This window comes from Phodopus roborovskii, unplaced genomic scaffold (genome assembly GCF_943737965.1).
Source record: "Phodopus roborovskii unplaced genomic scaffold, PHOROB, whole genome shotgun sequence".
Taxonomy (NCBI): domain Eukaryota; kingdom Metazoa; phylum Chordata; class Mammalia; order Rodentia; family Cricetidae; genus Phodopus; species Phodopus roborovskii.
In genome coordinates this window covers 7,036,992-7,062,793 of record NW_026126588.1, presented here as the reverse complement: position 1 = coordinate 7,062,793, position 25,802 = coordinate 7,036,992, and the positions used below count along the sequence as shown (strand labels likewise).

Sequence of the window (25,802 nt, the reverse complement as noted above, 5' to 3'; positions counted from 1 at the left end):
AGTCAAATGGCCTTACTAGGTAAGTTTAGAGCAAATATTCCACTGAGAAACAGCAGATTACATCTATCAGAAACTCAAAATTTTATCCAAAATGGAACACGGTTTGGATAGAGGGTTATATTGAGTGAGGGTAATCCAGATCCAGGAAGAGAAATGCCAACATACTCTCTCTTACTTGTGGATACTAATTTCAAATCTTTTGATTTCAGTATATAAGTTGATGTAACTGAAAACAATTAGGAAAGCAGAAAGGGACCCTGGTGACAAGGAGGGAGCACAGCCCTGGGGAGTGTAAGTGGATGGGATGATTCAGGAACTATGAAAATGATCATGGAAAGTGGGCAAATTTAACTGGGAGTTGAGAGGAGGGTAATGAAGGGGAATAAAGGGAGGAGAGAAGAAGAACAGTAAGGATATGTATTCTTTACTTTTCTATCTTATGATAAAATGCCACGAGGAATTTAGAGGAAATGGTTTTAATAAGGTTTGTAATTCCAAAGGCACAGAGTCCATGATGGCAAAGCAGAGGCAATGGGCATGGAGAAGAAATTCAAGCAGGAAGCAGAGAAAGTTCACTGGGAAGAATGCAAGTCTTTGGGACCTCAATTCCTGACCTAATGGCTTTTTTATTCCATTAATGTCACATCTCCTAGACCTCCCCAGACAGTACCACAAACTAGACTTTAGATGACAGAACCTATGGAGGGAATTATCATTCAAACCACCACAGGGTGTAGACAAATAATGCATGCAATATATATACAGATACATATATACACACACATCTACATATAAGTTACATTACATGAGGTCATGAAGTCATGAGGTCATGAGGTCTTGGCATTCCCACCAATAGCCATGAAGTATCTAATGAAAACGCCAGTGTCAGCCATGAGAAACCTACACTCAAGTTCTTGTCTGGAGGAACACAGTTGTCTCCAGAAACAATATGTGCTATTGTCTTTGCATGGATGACTTAAGATACTGAGAGGACTGGCATTTCTGAAGATAACATGTTTTTCATACACAGAACTTGGATGAACTGATCTGGAACTGAAGCTGGTAGCATTCTCTCTGAGGACTATCTCTCATAGTGTAGGAAGGTGTTGTGCAAGCTGCCAAGTTGGGAAAAACAAATCGACTTTCCTACTCAGATGTTTAGCTCGTAAGCCACAATAACAATGGTTCAGCAAGATAGACCCTCAGTCCAATAGTGACACTTTTATCATGGGATTAACCCATAACTGTCTAATTGAACATAAGGTACAGCTGGAGAGAGAATTCACATCTGATAGTATAACCTAGCCAATTCTTCATGAATCAAGAGGTCATAGACCCTAGGAGAAACTCTAGAACTACCATTTTCCTAACATAAGTATATTACAAATACTCACCTTTATACATTCCTGATCGAATAAGCATCTTACTGCAACAAATGGAGACTACTACATATATCCACAACTGGTCAGAATGCAAAAAAAAAAAAAAAAAAAAAAAAAAAAAAAGCCCACAAACTAACTAACCATAAGGTGCCTAACCCCAATGGATACATCTTTATTATGATCTCAAATGAAACCAAAGCCTCAGGGGAAATCTCAGAAAGGGAACAGAAAAACTGTGTCACAGAACCAGAACATCTCCAGCTTCTGTACATGGCAGAAGAATTTCAGCCACAAAATCTCAACAATAAGATTGCCTGAATCATACTACCATCAATTAACATGCTGATACAAAGTTGGGCCTTGTGGAAATAGATAAAAAAAAAACTAATGAAAATTAAAAGCTATAGGTGGTGAGTGGCTATTGAGAGAAAATAAGTGTCATTCAGTGAGAAGCTCCTAGGGCATAGGTTATTCATTTCCAAGTGGTCAGGCCTAGACACATGTCCAGAGAACCAAGGCTAAATGGACTTAATAGCTTGTATATTCTTGAAGAAAGGATAGTGTATGAATTTTAGAGGAAGAGGCAAACAAGGAAAGTAAAAGGGGCAGGTATGATATGGATGTATTACACATGTGTGAAGTTCTCAAAAAATATTTTAAGCAACAATATTTGACTAACATAATAGTATTAGCTAAAATAATTGTGTTGCAAACTTAATTCAATTACATTAAAAAATATATCATACACTATGATCCCCTGGTTTCATTCCAAAGGAACAAGCATGTTTTAATATGTCAAAACTAGTAAATATAAGAAACCTGGGATAGTTAGTCTTGTCACCCTAAGAGACTCTAGAGTCACCCAGGTCATTGGCCTGTGGGCATGCCTTGTGAGTTTGTTTTCGCTACTTTAATTGACATGACATGACCTATTTTGATTATGGGCAAGACTGCCCAATGGGCATGTGATCTTCAACTGCATGAAGTAGAGAAACAAACTGATTACAAGCTCACCTTTGTACTTCCCTATTTCCTCTTAGAAGATTACTATGTCAGTATTTTAGAGGATGTTTTTTTCTACTTGAGAAGGCATCTTTTAAAAAAAAAAGTTAATAAAAAATAGAACCTGACATACTAGAGATTTTAAAAATTTAATCTTACCTGATGAAGTAAAATACCCAGGTTCAGTCCCTTTTAGTTCTCATATTCAGAAAGGAAACCATGAGACACCAAAAGATTGTCCTATAATCAACATATACATGCTCTGGCACATAGGCATTTGCATCCAGACACAGAAACATGCAAACACACACACACACACACTCACACAATTTCACATAACACAGACATAAATAAACAAATTATGAAATGTAATAAGAAGCTGAAAACAAAATACCTAGATAACAAGATAACAAGGAAAGGAATGTATAATCAGTAACAACAATCTATAAACATCAATCCTTAAGCTACAGAAGAGTAGACTTCATCTTTCATCAAGGAAACTTCTCTTTGCACTGAATCAACTATAGAAAACCAAAACCTACCAAAACCAGAGTTGTGGAGCCCAGTTCCACACCTAAGGCTCAGAGTATATCGCTCAGATAAAATGCCATAGGGAGGCTGGGTGGTGAAGGGGCACACTTTTAATCTCAGCACAGGCAGAGGGAAGTGGATCTCTGTGAGTTCAAGGCCAAGCTGATCTACAGAGCGAGGCCCTTACACATAGAAATCCTTACTGGGGGGGGGGTATAACTATGGAGAATTGAATATTAAAAGAATGAAATGAAATAGCACATATATTTAAATCAATAAACTCCAAACACTGTCCACTAATTGCTTTGACGAATGTAGTACAACAGGAAAGCTAATTTATTTAGGATGATATTGCAATACATAAAGCTATTGGGGATACATTTTGGCAATCTCTAACAAAACCTATTGATGTAGTTCTAACATATGAGTCAGTAAGTATGCCTCTTGGAAAATAGCCAAACTAATTAAATATCTCCCCACTAAAGCTCCTATATGGACATTAGTAATATCTTGGGCCATAATTAACAAACTTTGAAAGTAGTCTGGATGCCTTTCTGGGTGTATGAGCTGTGGTTAGTCTAAACAACAGAGTGTTATTCAGTGAAAGACCCAATTGAATGCTCAGGCTATGAAAATACAAGTGAGTATTGTACTCATATCATCAGATTCCAGTCTGCAGAAGTGATATACTATGTGATATTGTGGATAGGGCAAAACTGTGGAGATGGTAAAAAATAAAATATCAGGTTGGGGGAAATGGGTAACGCAAAGATAAAAAGGCAGAACTTGTGGAAGTTGAAATGTAACAAAATACATGTCATGATAAGTGAATAGTGTATACAGTTGACACACATATCAACAACACAGACTTATGACACCAGGAGTGGATTCTAATACATGATGTAAGGATTTTAGATGGCATTAGGTAAATATAGGCTGATTGATCACACCAGTTTTAGAATCTGGTGCAGGGTATAGATGAAGAAGAAAGAAAGTCTATTTATTAGTGGGCAGAAGCATGTAGAATGCTTATATTATGCATTTTTAGATGTGTCTAAATTACTCTGATAGTAAATCTGTTTCATTGCAATTTTAAGAAAGAAGACAGATTGAGGTGCTTGAAGGGACACCCAAAATCTCTCCTCTGATTTCCATACATGTGTCAGGAAACACGGCATTTCTCCCAAACAGAGAAACATACATACATACATACATACATACATACATACATATACATATGTATGTATGTATGTATGTATGTATAGAGAGAGAGAGAGAGAGAGAGAGAAAGAGAGAGAGAGAGAGAGAGAGAGAGAAGGAGGCAGAGAGAGATACACACTAGCCCTTTAAAAATTATTGTTCTGAAAAAAATATTTGAAAAAATGACAAATAAAAGGAAAAGGGAAACATCTATCACTTCAGTGTATCACAAAAAGAATTTTAATGTCAGAACAAAATACCCCAAACACTGAAAGCAATGTTGCCTTCTTTTGACTATGTGTTAGTGGCAAATTTTGAATTCTTTCCTTTAACTGTTAAAAAATTAAATATTTTACATTTATAGAAGTGTAATATATAATTATACAAGTAGTATAATTATGCAAACAATTATACATAAATCTAAACATCTTGGCAAATTAACTCTATTATTTTTTTCCTGTGAACTTTTTATACATATTAACCCCGATTCCCACACCCTCCCTTCTTCCTTGTCTCCACCACAAACCCCCATCCCATCCACTTTCTTCTCCACAGGGAGGGTGAGGCTTTCCATGGGGAGTCTTCAAAGTCTGTCATCATTTGGAGCAGGGCCTCTGCCCTCACCCATCTGTCTAGGCTGAGAGAGTATCTCTCTATGTGGGATGGGCTCCCAAAGTCCATTCATATACTAGGGATAAATACTAATCCTCTACCAGAGACCCCATAGACACCACATTCAGGGATTCTGGGCCGGTCCTATGATGGTTTCCCAGCTATCAAATGGGTCCATGAGCTCTCTCTTGTGCAGGTCAGCAGTTTCTGTGGGTTTCTCCAGCATGGTCTTGACCCCTCTGCTCATCACTCCTCCCTTTCTGCAACTAGATTCCAGGAGTCCAGCTCAGTGTTTAGCTGTGGGTGTCTGCTTCTACTTCCACCAGCTACTATAAAGGCTCTAGGATGGCATATAAGATAGTCATCAATCTCATTATGGGGGGAGGGCATTTAATGTATCCTCTCCACTATTGCTTAGATTGTTAGTTGGGGTCATCCTTGTAGAACTCTGACAAATTTCTCTTAAAAAAAAAAATTTAATGGCTCCCTCTATTATGATATCTCTTTTCTTGCTCTCCTCTATTCTTTTCCAGCTCTCTGATGCCCACCTCTCTCCTTGTCTTCCTCCTAACTCCCTCTTCTCTCCCCCCATGCTCCCAATTTGCTAGGGAGATCTTGTCCCTTTACCATTCTCCGGAGGACCATGTATGTCTTTCCTAGGGTCCTCTTTGATCTCTAGCTTTTCTAGTGGTGTAGGTTGTAGGCTGGTGATCCTCTGCTCTATGTCTAAAATCCATATATGAGTGAGTGCATACCATGTTTATCTTTCTGTGACTGGGTTACCTCAGTCAGAATGGTTTCTTCTAGATCCATCCATTTGCCAGAGAATTTCAAGATTCCATTGTGTTTTTCTGCTGAGTAGTACCCCATTGTGTAAATGTACCACATTTTCACCATCCATTCTTCAGTTGAGGGGCAATTAGGTTGCTTCCAGGTTGAAAGGAAGAGAATATATATGTTTGACCAGCTAAGATAACCAAATTGAACCGATTAGAACCAGTCATAACCAGAATGAACCGGTTTTAATAGGCTAGAACCTGCCAGAACCTGATTGAACCGGTCAAAACTGGCCAGAACTGGTTTGAGATAATTACATCCCGTGCATCAGCAGTTATCACCTTCAAGTGCCTTTCTAGAGAGCACCCAGTTTCTATGACCCCCCCCCCATCTATGACTGAATAATGACAAGCCCAGTCTTGTCCAGGCCCTGTTCCTGCAATCCTATGTCCATTTCTCCATGAGTAAAACAAAACTAACTCTGAACATAATGTTCAAATTCATTCAAGTCAGCTAGATTCTTACAAATCTCAGAAAGGGACTGGTAAAGTATTTGTTCTTTGTAAACAGAACACCTGTGCTACCTGAAGGCCTATTAGGGTTATTGTTATTTACTGTGCATGGGAATGGACCACAAAATACACACTTTAAAAGTTTTATTTGTAAAGAACAGGGAAAGGGAAGAAGGGATGTGTGTAAGCCTGTCTGGAAGAAACATGGTGGAGACAGTGAGTGGAGCAGGTGTGTCCACTTTCAAAGGTTATTCAGCACATGTGTATGGAGGCTTTTTAGCCATTCCTCGAGTGTGTATATCCTGTTTTCAGGTCCCCTCATGTAAGGCCCTGCATGGACCCCCAAGGCACCTTGAGCAAGCCTGAGCTGTTGGCTGGAACATTCTGCAGTTTTAGCTGGAACATCTTGCACCAGAGTAGTTCTTGATACTCTTCTTGATTTGCTAACACACTTCTGCTGGGGAGGAACTAAGCCTGAGAACTTGCACGTTTGACTCTTGATTGTTTTCCACTGTGCTATGAGTCAGTATATAAGCCCGCTTCTTCCCCTCAATAAATGGCATTCAGCATTCTGGCATTCCTATAGCATGAATGACCTGCTGTCTTATTTTTTATTTAACTCTCTAGGCCTTCACCCAATTAGGGGAAAAGATTGTAGTGAGGGCTCTATACCCTTAAGTAAATAGGAGCTGCCATCTGTGTACCACGTATAGGTAGTTTGAGGCAATGTGCCCTTGTGTGTGTATATGAAGGATGAGGCAGTAATTCCACAGGGTTTCAATGCAGGAATGAGATGGGGAACAACCAGTATTTGAGGGAGAAGACTTGAGATACTGAGGGGTAGGCAAGATTTAAATGCAAGTGTGGCATCTTCCAGTCATGCCCCGTGGAGAGAAAAAAAACTTGGGAAGGAGGTATAATAAGCCTTTATAAGTTAAGAGAGCAGAGAGGTTGTGGTGGGAAAAGATAGTGGTAGGTGACTCAACGGCTACTTTCTTTGATTCGTGAATAAGGAGCTCAGTAGCTGCTAAAGCATGCATGGTACCCATCCCGGAGTGGTAGGGTCTAGTTTCTTTAACAGGTGTGCTACAGGTGCAAAGGTAGGTCCGGGCTGGTTGCCTAGAACCACAAGAACATTTATCTCTTTTTTCTGTTACATAGAGGGAGAGGGGATGAGTTAGGTGTGGGAGGTGAAGAGCTGGAGCCTGGAGAGGAGCCTGTTGTAACCTCTGAAAGGGGTTAGTAAAGGGATAGAGGAGCAGTCCATGTGGAGGGCCAAGAGCTACCTCATATAAGTGTCAAGCAAGGAGAGAAAAAGAGGGAATCTGGGAGGGAACATTAGAAGCCAACTCTTCCTAGAAATGCTAAAACTCTCTTTAGTAGAGGGGACTACATATACTCTGGTAGATTAGCTGTTTTCTATCTGAAGTAATGACTTTGTGGATTGGGGTAACGGTTAGACCCAAATAGGTCTAGGAGGTGAACAGTTGGACCCTGGAAGGTAAAACTATATAGCCCCTTCTGGACAAGAAATTTTGAAGAGTGGAGGTGTTAATTGGGCTAATTTCTAAGGACAGGCTACAAAGTAAAGTGTCTTCTATTTGCCATATGACTTTAGAGTTGGGAAGAAACAAATAAGTCAGAACAGAGAGTCTGGCCAAATAGGTGTGGACTGTCCCTAAACCCCTGAGGTAAGACAGTCCAAGTGAGATGTATGGAGAGATGAGTGTCAAGGTCAGTCCAGGTAAAAGCAGAGGTATTTTGAGCCTGAATTCTGAGGGGGATAGAGAAGAAAGCATCCTTGAGATCCAGAACTGAGAAATGGAAGGTTCCTGAAGGGGTAGTAGAAAGAAGTATGTAAGGGTTAGGCACCACGGGATAGAAGTGGGACCACTATACAATTATTGAGCCAGAGGTCTTGAACAAGGTAGTAAGTTCTGTTATTTCTTAACTGCAAGCATGGTGTTGTTAAAGGAGAAGAGATGGGGTGGAGTAGCTTTTTTTCTTCAAAGGACAGAGATGATAGCTTAAGTCCCCAAAAGCTCTGGAGTGGTAGTGGGTACCAAGTTTGGGTAATGTACCAGGTAGGGTGACAGTGGGGGAATGGTGTCTAGCCACAGAAAGGTTCTGGGTATCCCAAACTTGGGGTTCTACCGAGAAGCCGGTAAAGGAACTAGTGGGGTAGGTGGCTAGGAGGAGCAGAAGGGCTTCTGTCAAGTTGGGGGTCAGGAGAATGGGGAAGCAAGGGAAATAGAAGATCCCATTTTGGCTAAAAAAATTCTTTCCATTAGGGGTATAGGGCTGGTTGATACAACCAAAAATTAAAGAGTGAGCAGAATACCCCTGAACAGGAAACTGAGTGGTAGGGTCTGATGAAGTAAGTAAGGCTGTCTCCCTACCCCAACCATAGGGAAATAAAAAGGAGAGGTGGGTCCCCAAAACTCCCTCAGGACTGAGTATGTGGCTTTGGTGTCCAAAAGAAAGGAGATGGATCATCTTGTTACTATTATGTCTACCCATGGCTCCCTGTAAGACAAGACAGTGGTCAGGTCAAGGGAGCTCAAGTTCCCCCAGTCATCCTAGAATGTCAGCTGGAAGGTTATCTGCATTTGATGTCTCCATGTCAGGAGATGCGCAGGGACAGTCAATCATCCATTGTCCACCTTTACGGCACTTTGGACATGGGCCAGGGGAACGAAGGTTAAAATTATGGCAAGCCTGGGCCAGGTGACACATTCCAAACAGGGACCCAGTGGTCCTTGAGCCCCAGGGAGCAAGAGAGCCCAGGCAATCACTGATGCTGGTCAGATGACTTTGGCAGCATTTGATATTTTTGTTTAGGGGCTTTTTCATGTCTTTCATGGTATACTTTAAAGACCAGTGCTAAGACTTCTGCCTGTGAGGTCAGGGGCCTCCTTCCAAATCCTTAAACTTTAGCCTGAATGGTGAGGAAGCTCTGTGAAAAGAAATGGGTCATAAAAGCTGTCTGCCCTCTAAGGGACCTCAGACAGTGGAACCAGGATGTATCCCTGGTGCACAAAAGGACCTTGCGGACACATCCCCCATGGAGTGATACTTCCTTAACCTAGAGACAGGAGAGAAGCCCTAGTCCCTACTTCAAATGACTTGACAGATTTACATGACCCCACTTGGATGGTATTGCCCTATATGTGGAATTGGGGTGGGGGGATGGGAGGGTGGTCAGGGAGCATGTGAGGGGAGAGAGAGAGGGTAAGAGAGAATGAGGGAGAGGAGGGAAAGGGAACTGGGATTGACATGTAAAATAAATAAAAATAATAATAATAAACACTGAAAAAATAAAGCTATCTGCCCTCTGGGCTTTCAGGATCTAGGTTATTATATTGTAATAGGGCCTTTGTGAGGCATTCTAGGAAGTGAGATGGATTTTGTTGTGTGTTCTGAACAATGTCCTGGAGTTTCTCATAGTTCACTTGCTTGAGGGCAGCCTTGTGGATACCTGCCAGGAGGCAGATTATAAACTAATCTCTAGCTAGAGCAGCACCTGAGATGTTGTAATCCCAGCATGTGTCTTGATAGGCATTGCCTCAGCCCCTGGGGGATATCCCATACTAATTTAGTGAATTTCATCTGCTTATATCCTAGCCTGCCCCCAAACTCACTTGCACTCCTCACGAAGTAGGTTGTTAATTAGGATTATATGTATATCATGAATGAAACTACAGGATTGAATAAAATGATGGTATTCTCTTATGAAAGAGGAAGAGTTAGACATAAGAACCCAGTTTTGCTTTGTTTTGTTTGCTTTGGTTTTTCTATCTGAGAGAGTTCTGCTATTGAGAAAGGGACATGTACCTTATCCAGTCCATCCAGTCTGGCTACCTCTTACAATGGGAGAACTTTGGTGTGTGGCAGGGAAGGGTAAAAAATCTTTAAAAAGGTAAAATGGAGGCTAAAGAGATGGCTGCTCCTCCATAGGTCCTCAGTTCAATTCCCAATAATCACATGGTGGCTCAGAACCATCTGTAATGAAGTCTGGTGCCCTCTACTGGCCTGCATCCATACATAAAGTCAGAACACTGTGAAATATTCATTTGCAGAGCCAAATCCTCCCTCACTGCAGAAGACAAGGAGCCAGTGCTCCCTTTGCGCTCTAGGATAAGTCATAACTGCACAGCCTCTTCCCGTCATACTGTACCTTACACAAATTCAAATGGATAGGTCTTACGTTTCTTACTATAAAAATTTGTCTCTACTTCAGGTTCTGACACAAACTCAGAAAGAATCCATCATTTCTGCTGATCACAAGACACATGTTAAGACTGACTTGGACAACATTGACTGCCCATGTGAACTAAATAACACTAAATAACAAAGATGCCTTGCAGAGGAACCTGCAAATACCAAACAGCATTTGAAGACCTGACCAATGATAACAAATACATGTTAGACCTGTCTATCCTCTTGACTTCCCTGAGAAAATGCTGGGATTACAATTATCAAGGGGACCCAGTAAACTTTAGTAACATGGGCCATAGGCTCCAAGGGACCAGAGTTAGGTACCAACAAGAATATTTGTCATCCTACCCTTTGGAGGGATGCTTAAACTTAGTGATAACTGTGTTTTGTTTCTTTTCCATTAAAATTAACTCCTGATGACCTTTCTGTTGTTGCTCTCTTTCCAGCCCTTCACTTACTTTAGTTAACCACCCATTACAAAGACAATGGAGACTGTAAATAAACAAAAAGCTACCCTCTCCTCCTTCCAGTAAGATGTTAAAAATGGCCAGAGGCAGCAAAAAAAGTGATCTGAACCAGATGGGAAAGGAGCAGGCAGTTAGGTAGTAATTAGCATCACTACAGAACTATTGGCCTAACCTTCTTCTATTTAAATGTATATGTTGTTTCAAGGAAGGAGTCCCAATAACCATCATGGCTATTCACTCTCCCTCACTGTGGTCTGATCAAACGTGTATAGAGATGTTTCATGCTTCAAAGCATGAACATTTGTAGTTATAAAATATTAACTATCATGGATTTTCCCTTTAACATTTTTTATAATCTCATACAAGCATATGATACATTTTAATCACACCTATTTCTCAGATTATCTTATTTCCCTCCATCTCCCATGAAATATAAACGCACTTCCCAAAAAAATCACTCTCCTGCTTCATGTCTTTTTGTTTTGTTGGTTTGGAGCTCACTGGATTTTACCAAGGCTACAAATACAGTCATGTACATGATCCCTGGACCAAAGTCAAGTCACCAGTGGCTAAGCTACAGAAGGTCATGACTCCCCCCTCTTCCAGCAGGTAGTAACTGTCAATGGCTTCCTAGTGTTGGCCTTGGTCCTGTGAAAACCCTTCCTCATCTATGAGTGAATTTTGCCAAGTCCAGGCTTGTCCAGGCTTTGTTCATGCAAATATATGTTCCTTTCTCAAAGTGGAGAAGAAAAGTAAGTCTAAGCTTAATGTTCATATTCACTCAAGTCAGCTTTGTTCTTACAAACTTCAGACAAGAGACTGATAAAGTATTTGTTCTTATATGAACATGTCAGGTAAAACAGTGCCTTTTTAAATGATCAGAGGTCACTGAGATATCATAGGGTTATTAAGTATTGTGCACACATGCAAAGAAATTATACTCAGCTATAAAGATTATTAAATCATGAAATTTACAGGTAAATGGATGGAACTGGATAATGTTATATTGAGTGAGGGTAATCCAGACCCAGAAGACAAATGCCAATGTACTCTTTCTATTTGTAGATACTAATTCTAAATATGTAGACTGGTATATAACTCCAAGTATCAGAAGACTAGGAAAGTAGAAAGGGACCCTGGGGACAAGAAGGGAGAAAAAAAATATTCTAGATAGGATGATACAGGTGTTGTGAAAAAGATAAGGGAGAAATGGAGAGAATTTAGGTGGGAGGGAAGAGAAGGGTAATGAAGAAGGAGGAAGGGAGGAGAAATAAATAACAGATGTATCCTTTACTTTTCTATTTTATGATAAAATGCCACAGTCAATGCAATTTACAGAGAAAATGGTTTAGCAGGATTTATAATTCCAAAGGCACAAGTGTCTATGATTGCAGAACAGGGACAATGGGCATGAACTCAAGAAGGAAGCAGAGAAAGGTCACTTGAAATGATGAATGTTTTTGCAACCTCAAATTCTAACCCAGTGACTTAATTCTTCTATCAACACCACACATCCTAGTCTTCCTTAATAAGTACCACAGGCTGAAAACTGGGTGTGCAAATGTCATAACCTGTGGAGGAAATTATCACTGAAGCCACCACAGGGTGCAGACAAATAATATTGATAATATATGCACAAACAGACACACGCGTGTGTGTATGTGTCTGTGTATTGTGCGTGTGTGTGTATGTATGTGTATGCGTGCAAATATATTCAATGAAGTTATATTACATATTTTACATATATTACATGGTGCTTCTACTAAGAGCCATGGAGTACTGACTAAAACTGCCAGTCAGTCATGGAAGACCTTCATTCACATTTTGCTTAGAGGATCCATTTATTTCCCAAACAATATGTGCTTGTCATTGCATGGGTGACTTTCAGATGCTGGCAAAAGACTGGTGAATACATCATGTTCTTTGTACACAGAACTTGGAGGAATTGTTCTGGAACTAAACCTGGTAGCCTTCTCTCGGAGAACTATCTGTCATAGTACAGGAAGGTGTTATGCAAGATGCCAAATGAGGAAAAGAAATCAGTTGTCCTAGTCAGGTGGAAAGCTCATAAACCACAATAAAAATTAGTTCAACATTTTTCCAACAATCTATTAATGACACTTTTATCTTGGAATTAACCAACATGTCTCTAATAAGACACAGTCAATGAGAGGGAATTCATATCTGAGAGTGTGAACTACACAAATCTTTATGGATATAGAAGCCATCCACCCTAGAAGAGAACCTAAAACTATCACTTTTCTAACATAATTGTATTCTAAATGTTTAACTTTACATTCACCAATAAGAATGGTATCACCTCTGATCAAAGAAGCATCTCAGTGCAACAGAAGCAGACTCTTCCAGAAATCCACAACTGGTCAGGATGCAGAGAATTAACCATGAACTTCCTAACTCTAATTGCAACATCTTTAACATAATTCCTAACTAAACCTAATAGTTGGAAAAAAAAATTCCCACAAAGGGAGCAGGAAGACCATAAGAGCCAGGTGAATAAACCATTGTGTGTTTCTTGTCATTACAGAAGATCTCTAGCCACAAAACCTCAACAATATGATTGTCTTAACAACACCTACGTCATGATACCCCCAAGTGACACATGGGACAGATTGGGGAATTCCCACAAGGTCCTAATTGAAAAACTATGGGTGGTCAGGGGCTGCTGAGAGAGAATCGGTGTCCTCTAGAGAGAAGCCTCTGCATAGGTCATTCACTTTCCAGTGGTCAGGCCAGGACACATGTTCATCAAATCAATGCTAAGTGGACTGAGTAAGCTGTATATTTACTAAAGAAAAGAGAGATTGTGAATTTGAGAGGAAGTGTGGGGAACAAGAGAAGATGAAGAGGCAGGAAGGATGTAGATGCAGTCCTTATGTGTGAAGTTCCCCAAAAATACTGTAAAGCATCAGCAAAAGAAACAATCTGGTGCATTGCATGAACATAGTAGGCTTATTCTCAATAAATGGTTTCAAACAAACATTAGCAACACATTTAAAAAGTTATACATGGCGATCCAGTGTGTTTCGTTCCAAAGAAGCAAGGATGTTTCAACATGTCAAAAACAATGGATATAATATAGCTGTTAATTGTCAACTTCTCTATCAGACTCTACAGTCACTGAGGTGATGGGCCTCTGGTCATGCCTGTGTGAGATTATTTTAGCTACATTAATTAATGTGGGGAAACCCATTTTAATCATCTGTGGGACCATTCCATGGATGTGAGATCCTCCTGTATGTAGTGGAGAAGCAAGCTGACCAGGAGCTTGACTTTGTATTTTCCTTTTTCCTGTTCGGGGGCAGTGTTCTGTCCAGTATTTTGAAGTTTATTTTTTTCCTACTTGAGAGGTATGTCTTCACAAAGGGTTAAAAAGTAAAATGCAGTGTATTAGATGTTTTAAAGAGTCAATCATACCTGGGGAAATGAAACATCCAGAAACACCCTTTTGGTTCTTTACATTGGGAAAGGAAAACACACCACCAGACAACCCTTTGATTGTCTGAACAGGACAACTTAATCCCTAACAATCTATAGACTTTACTTCTTTTTCTTTTTTTTTAATTTTTATCATGCTGTTTAATTGAGCACAGTTGCCTAGAAAGGCAAGAGTACAAATATTTCTCCAGCATGTCTCCTAGAGACCACTTCACCCACTGCTCTGTTTGGCAGCTAGCCTCTTGTCTCTCTCTTCAGCAATGGTGAGGCAGATTCCTTTTCCTCAGGGGAGAGAACTCCATGCTTTGTTGCCCTTGCCAATAACAAAAATGTTAGAAAGCCGGGTGGCAAAGCTGTTGCCATTGGCATCTTTCACATAAACCACATCAAAAGAGCCAGGATGTCTCTCTCTGTTGGTGATCACACCAATTCTTCCCAAGTTAGCACCTCCGGTCACCATACACAGGTTACCAGTGTCAAACCGATGAAGTCGGTTATTTTGCCTGTCTCCAAATCAATGGTGTCATTCACCTTGATGAGGGGGTCAGGGTATCGAATACAGCAAACATCCCAGATGTGGGATTCCTTTTGTGCCCACAAAGATCTTTCTCACTTTGCGCAACTTGTACTTGGCCTCCTCAGGTGGAATACGATGAACAGCAAAGCGACCCTTGGTGTCATAGACCAGATGGAAGTTCTCTCCAGTCTTGTCAATGCTGATGACATTCATAAATCCAGCATACAAGATACAACAAAGCTAGGCACAAATCTTCACATCAAGGATGGAGGGGCAACCCTGCAGATGGAAAAGGATCCAAAGAGTAGGCAAAGAGTCAGAGAACATCACTCCGACTGTTGGGGTTCCCACAAAACCCACAAGCTAAACAACCACAATGTGTATGCAGAGAACCAAGAGCAGACCCATGCATGCTCCATGATTAATGCTTCAGTCTCTGTGACCCCTATGAACCCAGCTTCATTGATTATGTGATAGTCTTCTGTAGGGTTCCAAGCTCTGCCTAGTGTTTGTTTGTGCGTCTCTGCATCTGCTCCCAGAAGGTACCAGATGACGTCTCTCTGACAATGATTAGGCAATGCACCAGTCTATAGTTGCTGCACAATTTAATTAATCAATTTTTTGTCCAGTTGTGTTTGGTTTTACCTTAGGCCTCTGAGTTCTCCCGCTTCCATTTCCTGGCTATCCAAGAGGTATCTAGCCTGAACAAGTTCCTTTTGTGCCATGGACCTCAAATTAAACCAGAGCCATCATTGATCTTAGCACATCTTGCAGACAGTATATGCTGTGGATGGAAATCTTTGTGACTGGCTTGGTGCCCCTATCTCACCACTAGAAGCCTAGCCTGGTTACAGAAGGTGGCCAGTTCAGACTCCATTCCATATCCTCCATTACTGAAAATCCATACTAACATTACTCTCACAGTTACCAGGAAGTCTCAGCTGCACTAGTTTTCCACATTGTTTCCCAAATACTCCTAAATTCCAATACTGTCTCTTGCATCTGCAAATAATACTTTGATTTCTTCCTTTCAAATTTTTATCTGCTTTATCTCCTTCAGATGTATTATTGCTCTAACTAGTATTTCAAGTACTATATTGAATAGAGATGGAGAGAGTGTTCAGCCTCGTCTTGCTTCTTAGTTTAGTGAAATTGCTTTGAGTTTCTTTCTATTTAATTTGATGTTCATTTGTTGTAAATTGCCTTTTTTATGTTCATCTATTTCATTTGAATCTTCAGTCTGTCCAAGAATTTTGTCATGTAGTGATGGATGTTGTCAAAGGTTTTGTCAGCATCTACTGAGAGGATCATGTGGTTTTTTTTTTTTTTTCCTTTAAGTTTTGTAGTTGGATTCAATTGGTAGGTTTTTCATATGTCAAACCATTCCCGCATTGCTGGGATGTAGCCAACTTGATTATAATGGATGATCTTTTTAATGTGTTCTTGAATTTGGTTTTCAAGCATATTTTTGAGTTTTTTTGCATCTATATTCATAAGGGAAATTGATCTGTAATTCTTTAACTTTGTTGAATCTTGTGTGGTTTGGTTATCAGGATGACTCTTACCTGAAAAATGAATTTGGCAGTGTTCCTTCAGTTTCTATTTTGTGGAATAATGTGAGAAGTATTAGTGTTACCTCTTCTTTGAAAGTGTGATAGAATTCTGTAGTAAAACAATTTGGTTTTTGTTTCTTTTTGCTTGGGAGGCTTTTAATGACTCTATTTTTGGGGGGGACATAGGTTTATTTAAGTTGTGTATCTGATATTGATTTAACGTTGGTAAGTGGTATCTATAGCAAAACAATATCCATTTCTTTTGGATTTTCCAATTTTTGGAGTACAAGCTTAAAGTATGACCTGAGAATTCTTTGGGCTTCTTCAGAATGTGTTGTTTTGTCCCTCTGAATTTGCTAACTTGATACTCTCTCTCTATCTTTTAGCGAGCTTGGATAAGGCTTTGTCTATATTGCTGATTTTCTCAAAGAACCAACTGGTTGTTTCACCGATTCTTTGATTTGTTCTCCCTGTGTCTATTTCCTAGATGTCAGCACTGTTTATTTCCTGCAGTCTTCTCTTGGGTGTGCTTCCTTCTTTAGAGTCTAGCGGTGTCTCTTGTTCTGTCAAGTTGCTACTGAGCTCTCTCTAATTCTTTATGTAGGCACTTAGTACTGTGACCTTCCTTCTTGGCACCACTTTCATTGTGTCCCATTATTTTGGGTATGTCATGCACTCATTTTCATTGAATTCTAGGAAGTCTTTAATTTCTTTCTTGACCCAGTAGGAATTCAGTAGTAGCTTTTCAGTTTCTAAGAGTTTGTAGTCATTCTGTTGTTTCTGTTGCTGTTGAAATACAATTTTAATCCATGGTGGTCTGCTGGGATGCAGGGGGTCATTTCAAATTTCTTATATCTGTTGAAACTCACCTGCTTTGTGACTGAGTATATGTTCAATTTAGGAGAAAGTTCCATGAGGTGCCAAGAAGAAGGTTTATTCTTTTATGTTTGGGTGAAATGGTCTGTATACATCTATCAGGTCCATTTGATTTATAATCTCTGTTACATCCATTATTTCTCTGTTTAGTTTTTGTCTGGATGACCTGTGTGTTGGTTAGAATGGGGTGCTGAAATTTTCCACTAACAATATGTGAGGGTGGATATATGATCTAAGCTTTAGTGATGTTTCTTTTACAAACGTGGATGCCCTTGTGTTCCCATATAGTTGTTAAGAATTGAAACGTCACCTGGGTGAATTTTTTTCCACTAATAACCATGAAGTTTCCTTGTGTTTCTCATTGGTCAAACTTGCTTCATTAGGTCTACTTCCTTGGAAAATCTTTTTCCAACCTTTAATTCTGAGGTAATGTTTATCCATGATGTTTAGGCATGTTTCTTATATCCAGCAGAAAGATGGAACCTGTTTTCACATTCATTCTGCTAGCCTTTGTTTTTATTGTTGAATTTGGTGCACTGATATTGAGAGATAACAATGGAACATGATTGATAATTCTGGTTATTTTATTGTTGCTTTGGGATGGTGCTGTTGTGCTTGCTTCACTTCTTTTGGTTTTGTTGGTGTGAAATTACTAATTTCCTGTGTGTAGTTAATGTCCTTGGGTGGGAGGGTTTTTTTTTTCTAGTACCTTCTTAGCATTGGATTTGTGAATAGATATTGTTTAAATTTGACTTTTTCATGGAATATCTTGTTTTTTCCAACTATGGTGACTGAAATTGTTGCTGGATATAGTAGTGTCTAGCATGGCATCTGTGGTCATTAGAGTTTCCATTGTGAAGTCCCATGTAATTCTAATATGTCTACTTTATATGTTACTCCCTTGTAACTTTTAATATTTTTTCTTTCTTCTGTGTTTTTGGTGTTTTTATTATTATGTGCTATGAGAACTTTCTATTCTGGCCAAATCTGTTTGGTATTCTGTAAGCTTGTCACATTTACGACATATCCTTCTTTATGCTAGTAGTTTTTTCTTCTGTGATTTTTTTTTTTTTTTGAAAATATTTTCTGGGCTTTTGAGCTGAGATTATTTTTCTTCTTCAATTCCTGTTATTCTTAAGTTTGGTCTTTTCATAGTGTCTGAGATTTCCTGGATGTTTGTGTTAGTCATTTTTTAGATTTAACATTTTTTTTATTGAGGTATCTATTTCTTCTATCATATCCTCAATGTCTCTTCCATTTCTTCTATCTGTTGGTGATTCTTGTGCCTGTGGTTCCTGTTCATTTGCCTATTTCATTTTCAGAATTTTCTCAGTTTGTGTTTTCATTGGTGATTGATTCTATTTCCATGTTTAGACAGTGAACACTTTTATTCATTTTATTTAACTGTTTTTTTTTTCTGGTTTTCTTGAAGGGTTTTACTCATTTCCTCCAATTTTCATTTGCTTTTTTTCTCAATTTCCTTAAGATATTTATTTGTATCCTCTTTAGGGACCTCTATCATCATCATCATCATCATCATCATCAATTTGGTTTAAAGTCATTCTTTTTGTCCTTTGGCTATTTTTGGAACATTTAGGGCTTACTGTGATTGGATACCTGGGTTCTGGTGATGACATATTCCTGTGGGTGTTCTTACACTGGTATCTAGGCACCTAGGTTTGGGGTTATTATAGGTTTAGGTGCTGAATTCTGAGTTTGTTTTTGTTAGATGGATGTTTAGTTCCTTGATTTAATGTTTCCTCTCTGATCTTCTGGTTGGAGTGACCTGTGGTTGAAAGAGAATCTCTGCCAGAGTTGGGGACTGGCCAAGGTGGCATCTGGTCAAGCTGGAGGGGGAAATCCACCTTAGCTGAGGGGTGGAAAATAGTGATGAGAAGGAACGGTGGCTTTGAACTGAAAGAGTGAGAATTATCCCCAGGCAGGGGGAAAACCTGACATTTTTGAAGCCAGGATGGTCTATTGTTTAGCATGGAGCCTCTGTCTTAAGTTGTGGACTGCAACAAGGGAATGAGGAAATGATGGGGTATTGGGTATATTGCATGAAAGTACTGAGAGACTGGAGGGGTTCCCCAAAGCTGGGAAGGCTACATGGTGTTCTAGTGACCTACTTGGCCTCTGGTTCAGCAGGGAATCTCCAGTGGAGTTGGGGGTTAGTTTTTGTGACGATGACAGGAGAAGCAATTGGGTGAGTGGGCAGGATGTTGGAGAAGATACTGTGCAAGTACAAACTAAAAATTATAAAAGCTATTCAGTAGAAAAACATAAACTTTCCCTCTTCTTCCTAAAGATTGGGACCTCTAGGTAAAGGGGACTTTTGAAACCCAAAGAAAATATGATCAGTAAAGTACCTACCCATGCTGCAATTATAGTTAAAAATCCCAACAGAATTTTAGGAACAAAGACTCTTGAAATATTAAAGACCTATACCTTGACTTTTATTGCAAACCAATCAGAAAGACAGTAGATACCTCAGAAACTCAGAGTCAGAAGATCACTGAATGAAACAACTACTAACCAAGATTGTCATAACCCAAAAAAAAAAAAATACTTCTCAACTAAAGGTGAAAAGAAGGGTTATCACGTTCAAAATAAATTCAAGGAACTCATAATCCACATTAAAAGTAAAATAAAAGGTACCCTTGGTTGAGAAAGAAAGATAACAAATGTTGGGGTGTATAAGCAAATGAGAAGGGAGTGAGAACTTGATTAGAAAACATCAAAATGGAGCCAGGCATGGCAAAATATTCCTATCATCCCAGTACTTGGGATCTAGAAGAAGGAAGGAGATAAACTCAAGACCTTCCATAGCTACACAGTGAGTTGGAAGCAGTTCTGACTGTTGAGAACCAGCAGCCCGCTGACCCCCACCCCCGACGATGGGTGGGATGCTCAAGGCCATGTCATTGCTACATCAGGTTTTACCTGGCTGCTCAAGCTTTACCTGGCTGCCAGAGGACTCAGTTACTCATGCACAATTCCCCCCTTTTAAAGCAAGTGAGCCAAGCACGCCCCCCTCTCTTGCTCTTTCTCTCTCTCTCTCTCTCTCTCTCTCTCTCTCTCTCTCTCTCTCTCTCTCTCTATCTCCCTCTCTCTCTCTCTCTCTCTCTCTCTCCTGCTTTCTGTTGGCCACCAGCTATACCCCCTTCTCTCCCTTCCCTCAATAAACTCCACCTGGGTGCTGAGTCACGTGTTTGTGTTTCTTAGGCAATAATTATAGCAAAAGAACAACACTGACCAACAACAAACCTTGCATTATTTGCTGCCTATGAAAAGCACCATTCATTGGAATGCCACACCAGCCCCAGTGGGGACAGTGTAACAACGGCTGAGATGAATCTCATGGCTACCTGTCCAGAGGTTCGTACCACACGTGATTATGCCTCCTGGGAAGAAGAGGCCAGGTCCCTGCAGGTGCTTGCTTGGCTGGCTGATTGTAACGGGTGCTGGGTGTATTTGTACTATATTTACAATAATGTTTTTAATCGTGGGTGTTCTAGCCTGTAGACCCACTGTTAGTTCAGTGAAGCCTAGAGAACATTTAGATATAGTTCTAGGAATTGAAAGAGATGCAGACCAGCGATCAGCAGATGAATGTCCTCAGTGCCTTTAATCACAAAACCCACGGCGCTGGCTGAGACTCCAGGTGTCAGCTCAAGGCCTGAGAAATTCATAGAGTTGAAGCTATGTGCACTTGCCCGCAATGTGACCCTGCCTGAAAATAGCCCACCTACAGCAAAGCTGCTGTTGGAGTTACTACAATCTATATTTGGCTCATAAAGATCCTAGATTCTGGGCCAGGTCTGTAGTATATGGGAAACTCTATGATTGGGATCTTAGGGCCCCTGAAACAGTATAAGAGTTTGTAGAGGTTTAGGAGAGAGCTTGACAATGCTGTTGAAAGTTTAATGTTCAAAAACAATGATTATTCTCTAAACTCAGTGAACCAAGTGTCTGGCAAGCTGACCACAGGCAGGCCATAATAGAAAAAAGTTTCCAGCTCTGCACTTGATCTCATGCTTCAAGGAAATTGCTGATATGCATTAATTTCTGTAAAATATCTGTATTTTTTTTTAAATTGTGGTCAAAGATCTGTTCTTTGAACTTTCTGCATAAAAACCTGATGCTCTGAAGTAAAAATCGCAGCAGTTGCAAACCTCCTCAAGTGTGTTTGTGTCTGTCATGCGGAAGCCACTCCTGACCTGGTCATCCGAGTCTTGGTCTCCCTGCAGACCCATTGCCCACTGAGCAGTCTGCGGCATTGAAAGACATATAGACAGTGAAGACATTGTCTTCTAAGCAATTTGAAAGCAGAAGCAAGCAGGAGGAGCTTTTTTCATAGCCATTAGAGCAAAGTTAAAGGTCATTATATGTCAATAGACAGAACAACACATTAAGAACAAATATGAGAGTAAATAGGCATATGGATGCAACAAATCCCACAGTACAATCAATATTAGATGTGAACACCAACATGTAAATATAATTAATCATATAAATACTTTGGTATTGACACCAAAAATATTATCAAAATATTTCAGATTTAAACTACATTATAAATCAAATGGCCTTACCAAGTATAGAAAGCTTATACCACCTAACAAGATCAAAATATAAATATTAGAAACTCAGACTTTTCTCCAAAGTGGAACATGCACAAAGCAAATTGCAAAAATAAAAGAAGGAATGAAACCAAAAATTAATGAGATTTTGTAGGAAATATAGGACTACTTAGAGATCAGAAAATGCATTTGGAAAAGATGCCACTGAAGACATCAAAGGGGCTTTGAGTGTGATACATATATGCAGTGCAATTATACTCAATTATAAAGACTACTGAAATCAGAAAATTTACGTGTAAAGGGATGGACCTTGAAAACATACTGAGGGTAATCCAGACCCAGAAACACAAATTCCAACATATTCTCTCTTTCTTGCAAATACTAATTCCAAATACTTAGATACAAGTATATAACTTGAAGTAACAGAAGACTAGGAAAATAGAATGGGACCATGGGGACAAGGAGGCAGAAGGAGCTTTAGACAGGATAAGTAGATAGGATGATACAGCAGATATGAAAAGGATAATAGAAAAATAGAGATATTTTAACTGCGAGTGGAGAGGATGGTAATGCAGGGAATTGAAGGGAGGAGACATGAGAAACAGTAAAGATGTGCATCCTTTACTGTCCTATATTAGGATGAAAAGCCACAATCAAGACAACTTTAAAAAGGGAAAGACACAAGAGACCATTATGTCTGACTAGAAGCAGTAGCCATGAAGGATGGAATTCAAGCTGGAAGAAGAGAAACCTCAGTGGGGATGATATAAGTCTTTAGAACCTCACACCCTGACCCAGTGACTTGTTTCTTCCACGAATGAATGGAAAATACCTGCATCTCCTAGACCTGCCCAGTCTGTACTACCAGCTTGGAACTAAGGATAAAGATGCCAGAGCCTGTGGAGGAAATAATCATTCAAACCACAACAGGGTGTAGAAAAATAATACTGATGTTATATGTAGAGATAACATGTGTATATGTGGATATATATTCAATGGAGCTACATTATATGAGGTAATAAAACTTCCACCAAGAGCTATAAACTAGCTAATGAAAATGCCATTGTCAGTCATAGAAAACCTTCACTCAAGTCCTTGGTTGGAGGACACAATTGTCCCCCAATAATATGGGCTATTGACATTGTATGGATGATTTTTAGATATTTAAAAAAGACTGGCATTTCTGAAGTGATTGTGTTCTTTGTACAAGGAACATGAAGGAATTGTTCTGGAACTAAACCTGGCAGCCTACTATATGAGGGCTATCTGTCATAGTATAGGAAGGTGTTACACAAGCTGCCAGGTTAGGAAAATAAATCAACTTTTCTATTCAGCTGGATAGCTCATAAACCATAATAACAGCTGGTTCAGCAAAATATACCCAATAGTCTAATAGTCACACTTTTATCTTGGGACTAACCAATAGCTATCTAATTGGACAACACAGAGTCAATGAGAACTCCTTATCGACCTAGAGGTCACAGACCCTAGAAGAGAACCAAGAACTACCATTTTCCTGACATTATTGAGTTCTAAATATTTATCTTTATACTCACTAATAAGTAAAGCATCACCCCTGATTAAAACTAATCTTAGTGAAACAGATGGAGACTATTACAGAGATTCACAATGGATCCGAATGCAGAAAACTAATGATGGGATGACTAAACCCAATTGAAACTTGACTAATATGACCTCAAACCAAACCTAAAGCTCATAGGAAATCAGAAAGATTGTAAGAGCCAGAGGACCATAGCAGAAGATCTGCAGCCACAAAATCTCAACAATATTGTGTGAACAAGACCTACATAATGATACTCACCAGTTGACATGCTGGCATGGATGAGGAATTGCCACAAGGTCCAACCTTGTGGAAATGGTGAAAGGGAATGGAAAGCTACAAGTGGTCAGTGGGTACTGAAAGAATCAGTGTCCTCCCGAGAGGAGCTCCTGCATAGATTATTCACTTTCAAGAGGTCGGGCATAGACACATGTCCATAGAACCAATGCTAATGGACACAGTAAATTTTCTATTAATTGGAGAGATGATAGGGTATGAATTTGGGAAGGAGATGGGGATACAAGGGAAGTTGAAAGCTCAGGAATTATGTAGTATGTATAAAGTTCTCAGAAAATATTTTAAAGCAACAGCAGAAGAAAGGGTTCAATGCATTTGACACACATAGTGGGAAAATAAATTCAACAACACAACAAAAAAATATACAGTACAGTGCAGTTGGTTTTATTCAAACAAGGCAAGGATGTTTAAACATGTTAAATGTAATGGATACAATAAAGCTCTGATAATTATTGTTAATAGTCAACTTGACATATTCTAGAAGATGGGCCTCTGGGCATGCCAGTGTGAGGTTATTGGGCTATATTAATTGGTGGGAAAAGACCCATTGTTTTACTATGGGCAGGACAGTTCCCTGAGCATGGGATCCCTAATTACATAAAGTGAAGAAATGAAGCTAATTACAAGTTTCATTTGTTCTTCCTTATCTCCTATCAGTGGACATCTGTCCAGTATTTTGAAGGTTTTTCCTGCTTGAGAAGGTTTTCCTTCAATGAGTAAAAATGGAACTGGACATGTTAGAGTTTTTAAAGAGTTAATCTTACCTGATAAAATGAAATATCCAGCTTCAGTCTCATTTAGTTCTCTACATTGGTAAAGGAAAACACAGAACACCAAAAGGCTGTCCTTTGGTTAGCATACACATGCTATGGCACATATACATTTATAAGCACACACAGGAACATAGTTGCACACATACATGATTTCATATAACACACAAACACACTACACACATGAATGAACAAAATGTGCAATATGATTTTTGAAGTTGAAAAGAAAATACAGAGATGACAAGCAAACATAAAAAGGCATCCAAGAATGGGACAGCATAATTCTTAACATCAATTCTTTTACCTACAGAGTGGTCTTCCCTCTTCATCAAGGAATCTTCTCCTGGAACAGATCCCACTACAGAAAACCACAACCTACCAAAATGCAGAGTTGTGAAGCCCAGCCCCACACCTAAATCTTAGAGAATACTGCTCAAAGGAGCAATGAAATGAAATTGCATACCTTTTGGAAAACACATTCCAAATACTGCCTGATTAAGTACTGTGAAGAACATAGTGCAACTGAAAGCTAATTCCTTTATGATGGTATTGCAAATATAAGCCATTGAGGGATACATTTTGGTAATCTCTAATAAAACCTATCAATGTAGTCTTAACATATGATCCAGTAAACATGCCTCCTGGAATATAGTGAAGGAAATTAAATATCACCTGCACACTAACGCGTTGGTGTGGATAATAATAATACTTTTTAATAGCTGACAAAACCTGGAAGGTGGGTGCTTTTCAGTGGACAAATGGTTTAATGAACTGTGGTTAGTCTAAACAACAGAATCATATTCACTGCTAACCTCAATTGAGTGCTCAGACTATGAAAAAACAAGCAACTAATACATGCATATAATTAAATGAAAGATTCCAGTCTACAGAGGTAATATTCTGCATGTCATTCTGGATAGAAAAAAAAATCTGTGTAAACGGTGAAAAGAATCAGGCGAGTGGGAGGTGTCAAAAAAGGAGAGACAAAAAGGCAGAACTTATGGGACTTTAAAGGCAATGAAAATATATGTTATGGTACATGAGTGATGGGTACAATTAGCACACTTTTAAAACACATAGAAGACTGTATGACACCAGGAGTGAATTCTAATACATAAGTTAAGGACTTAGGTTGGCAATAGGTAGATATGGATCATTGATTGCAACAGCTTTAGAATCTGGTGAAGGATATTGATGATGAAGTGGGAACATGTATTGATGGGCAGGAACATATGGGAATGCTTATATTATGAATTTTCATATGCACATAAAATACTCCAATGAATCTATTTAATCACAGTTTTAAGAAAGAAGACAAGTAGATGTGCTAGGATGGATATGCAAGTGTTGTCCTTTGATTTCCTTACAGGTGCTATGGGACATGGGCATTGCACCCAGACACAGGAACATGTAGACACACACATACATACACACACACACACACACACACACACACACACACACACACACACAGAAAAAGGAGAGACTATA

The 25,802-nt window shown here is 39.4% G+C and overlaps 1 pseudogene; it reads right to left on the bottom strand.

Moving 5' to 3' along the window:
* Positions 1-14,337: 14,337 nt before the first annotated feature.
* Positions 14,338-21,383, bottom strand: LOC127236577 (40S ribosomal protein S4, X isoform-like; annotated as a pseudogene).
* Positions 21,384-25,802: the final 4,419 nt, after the last annotated feature.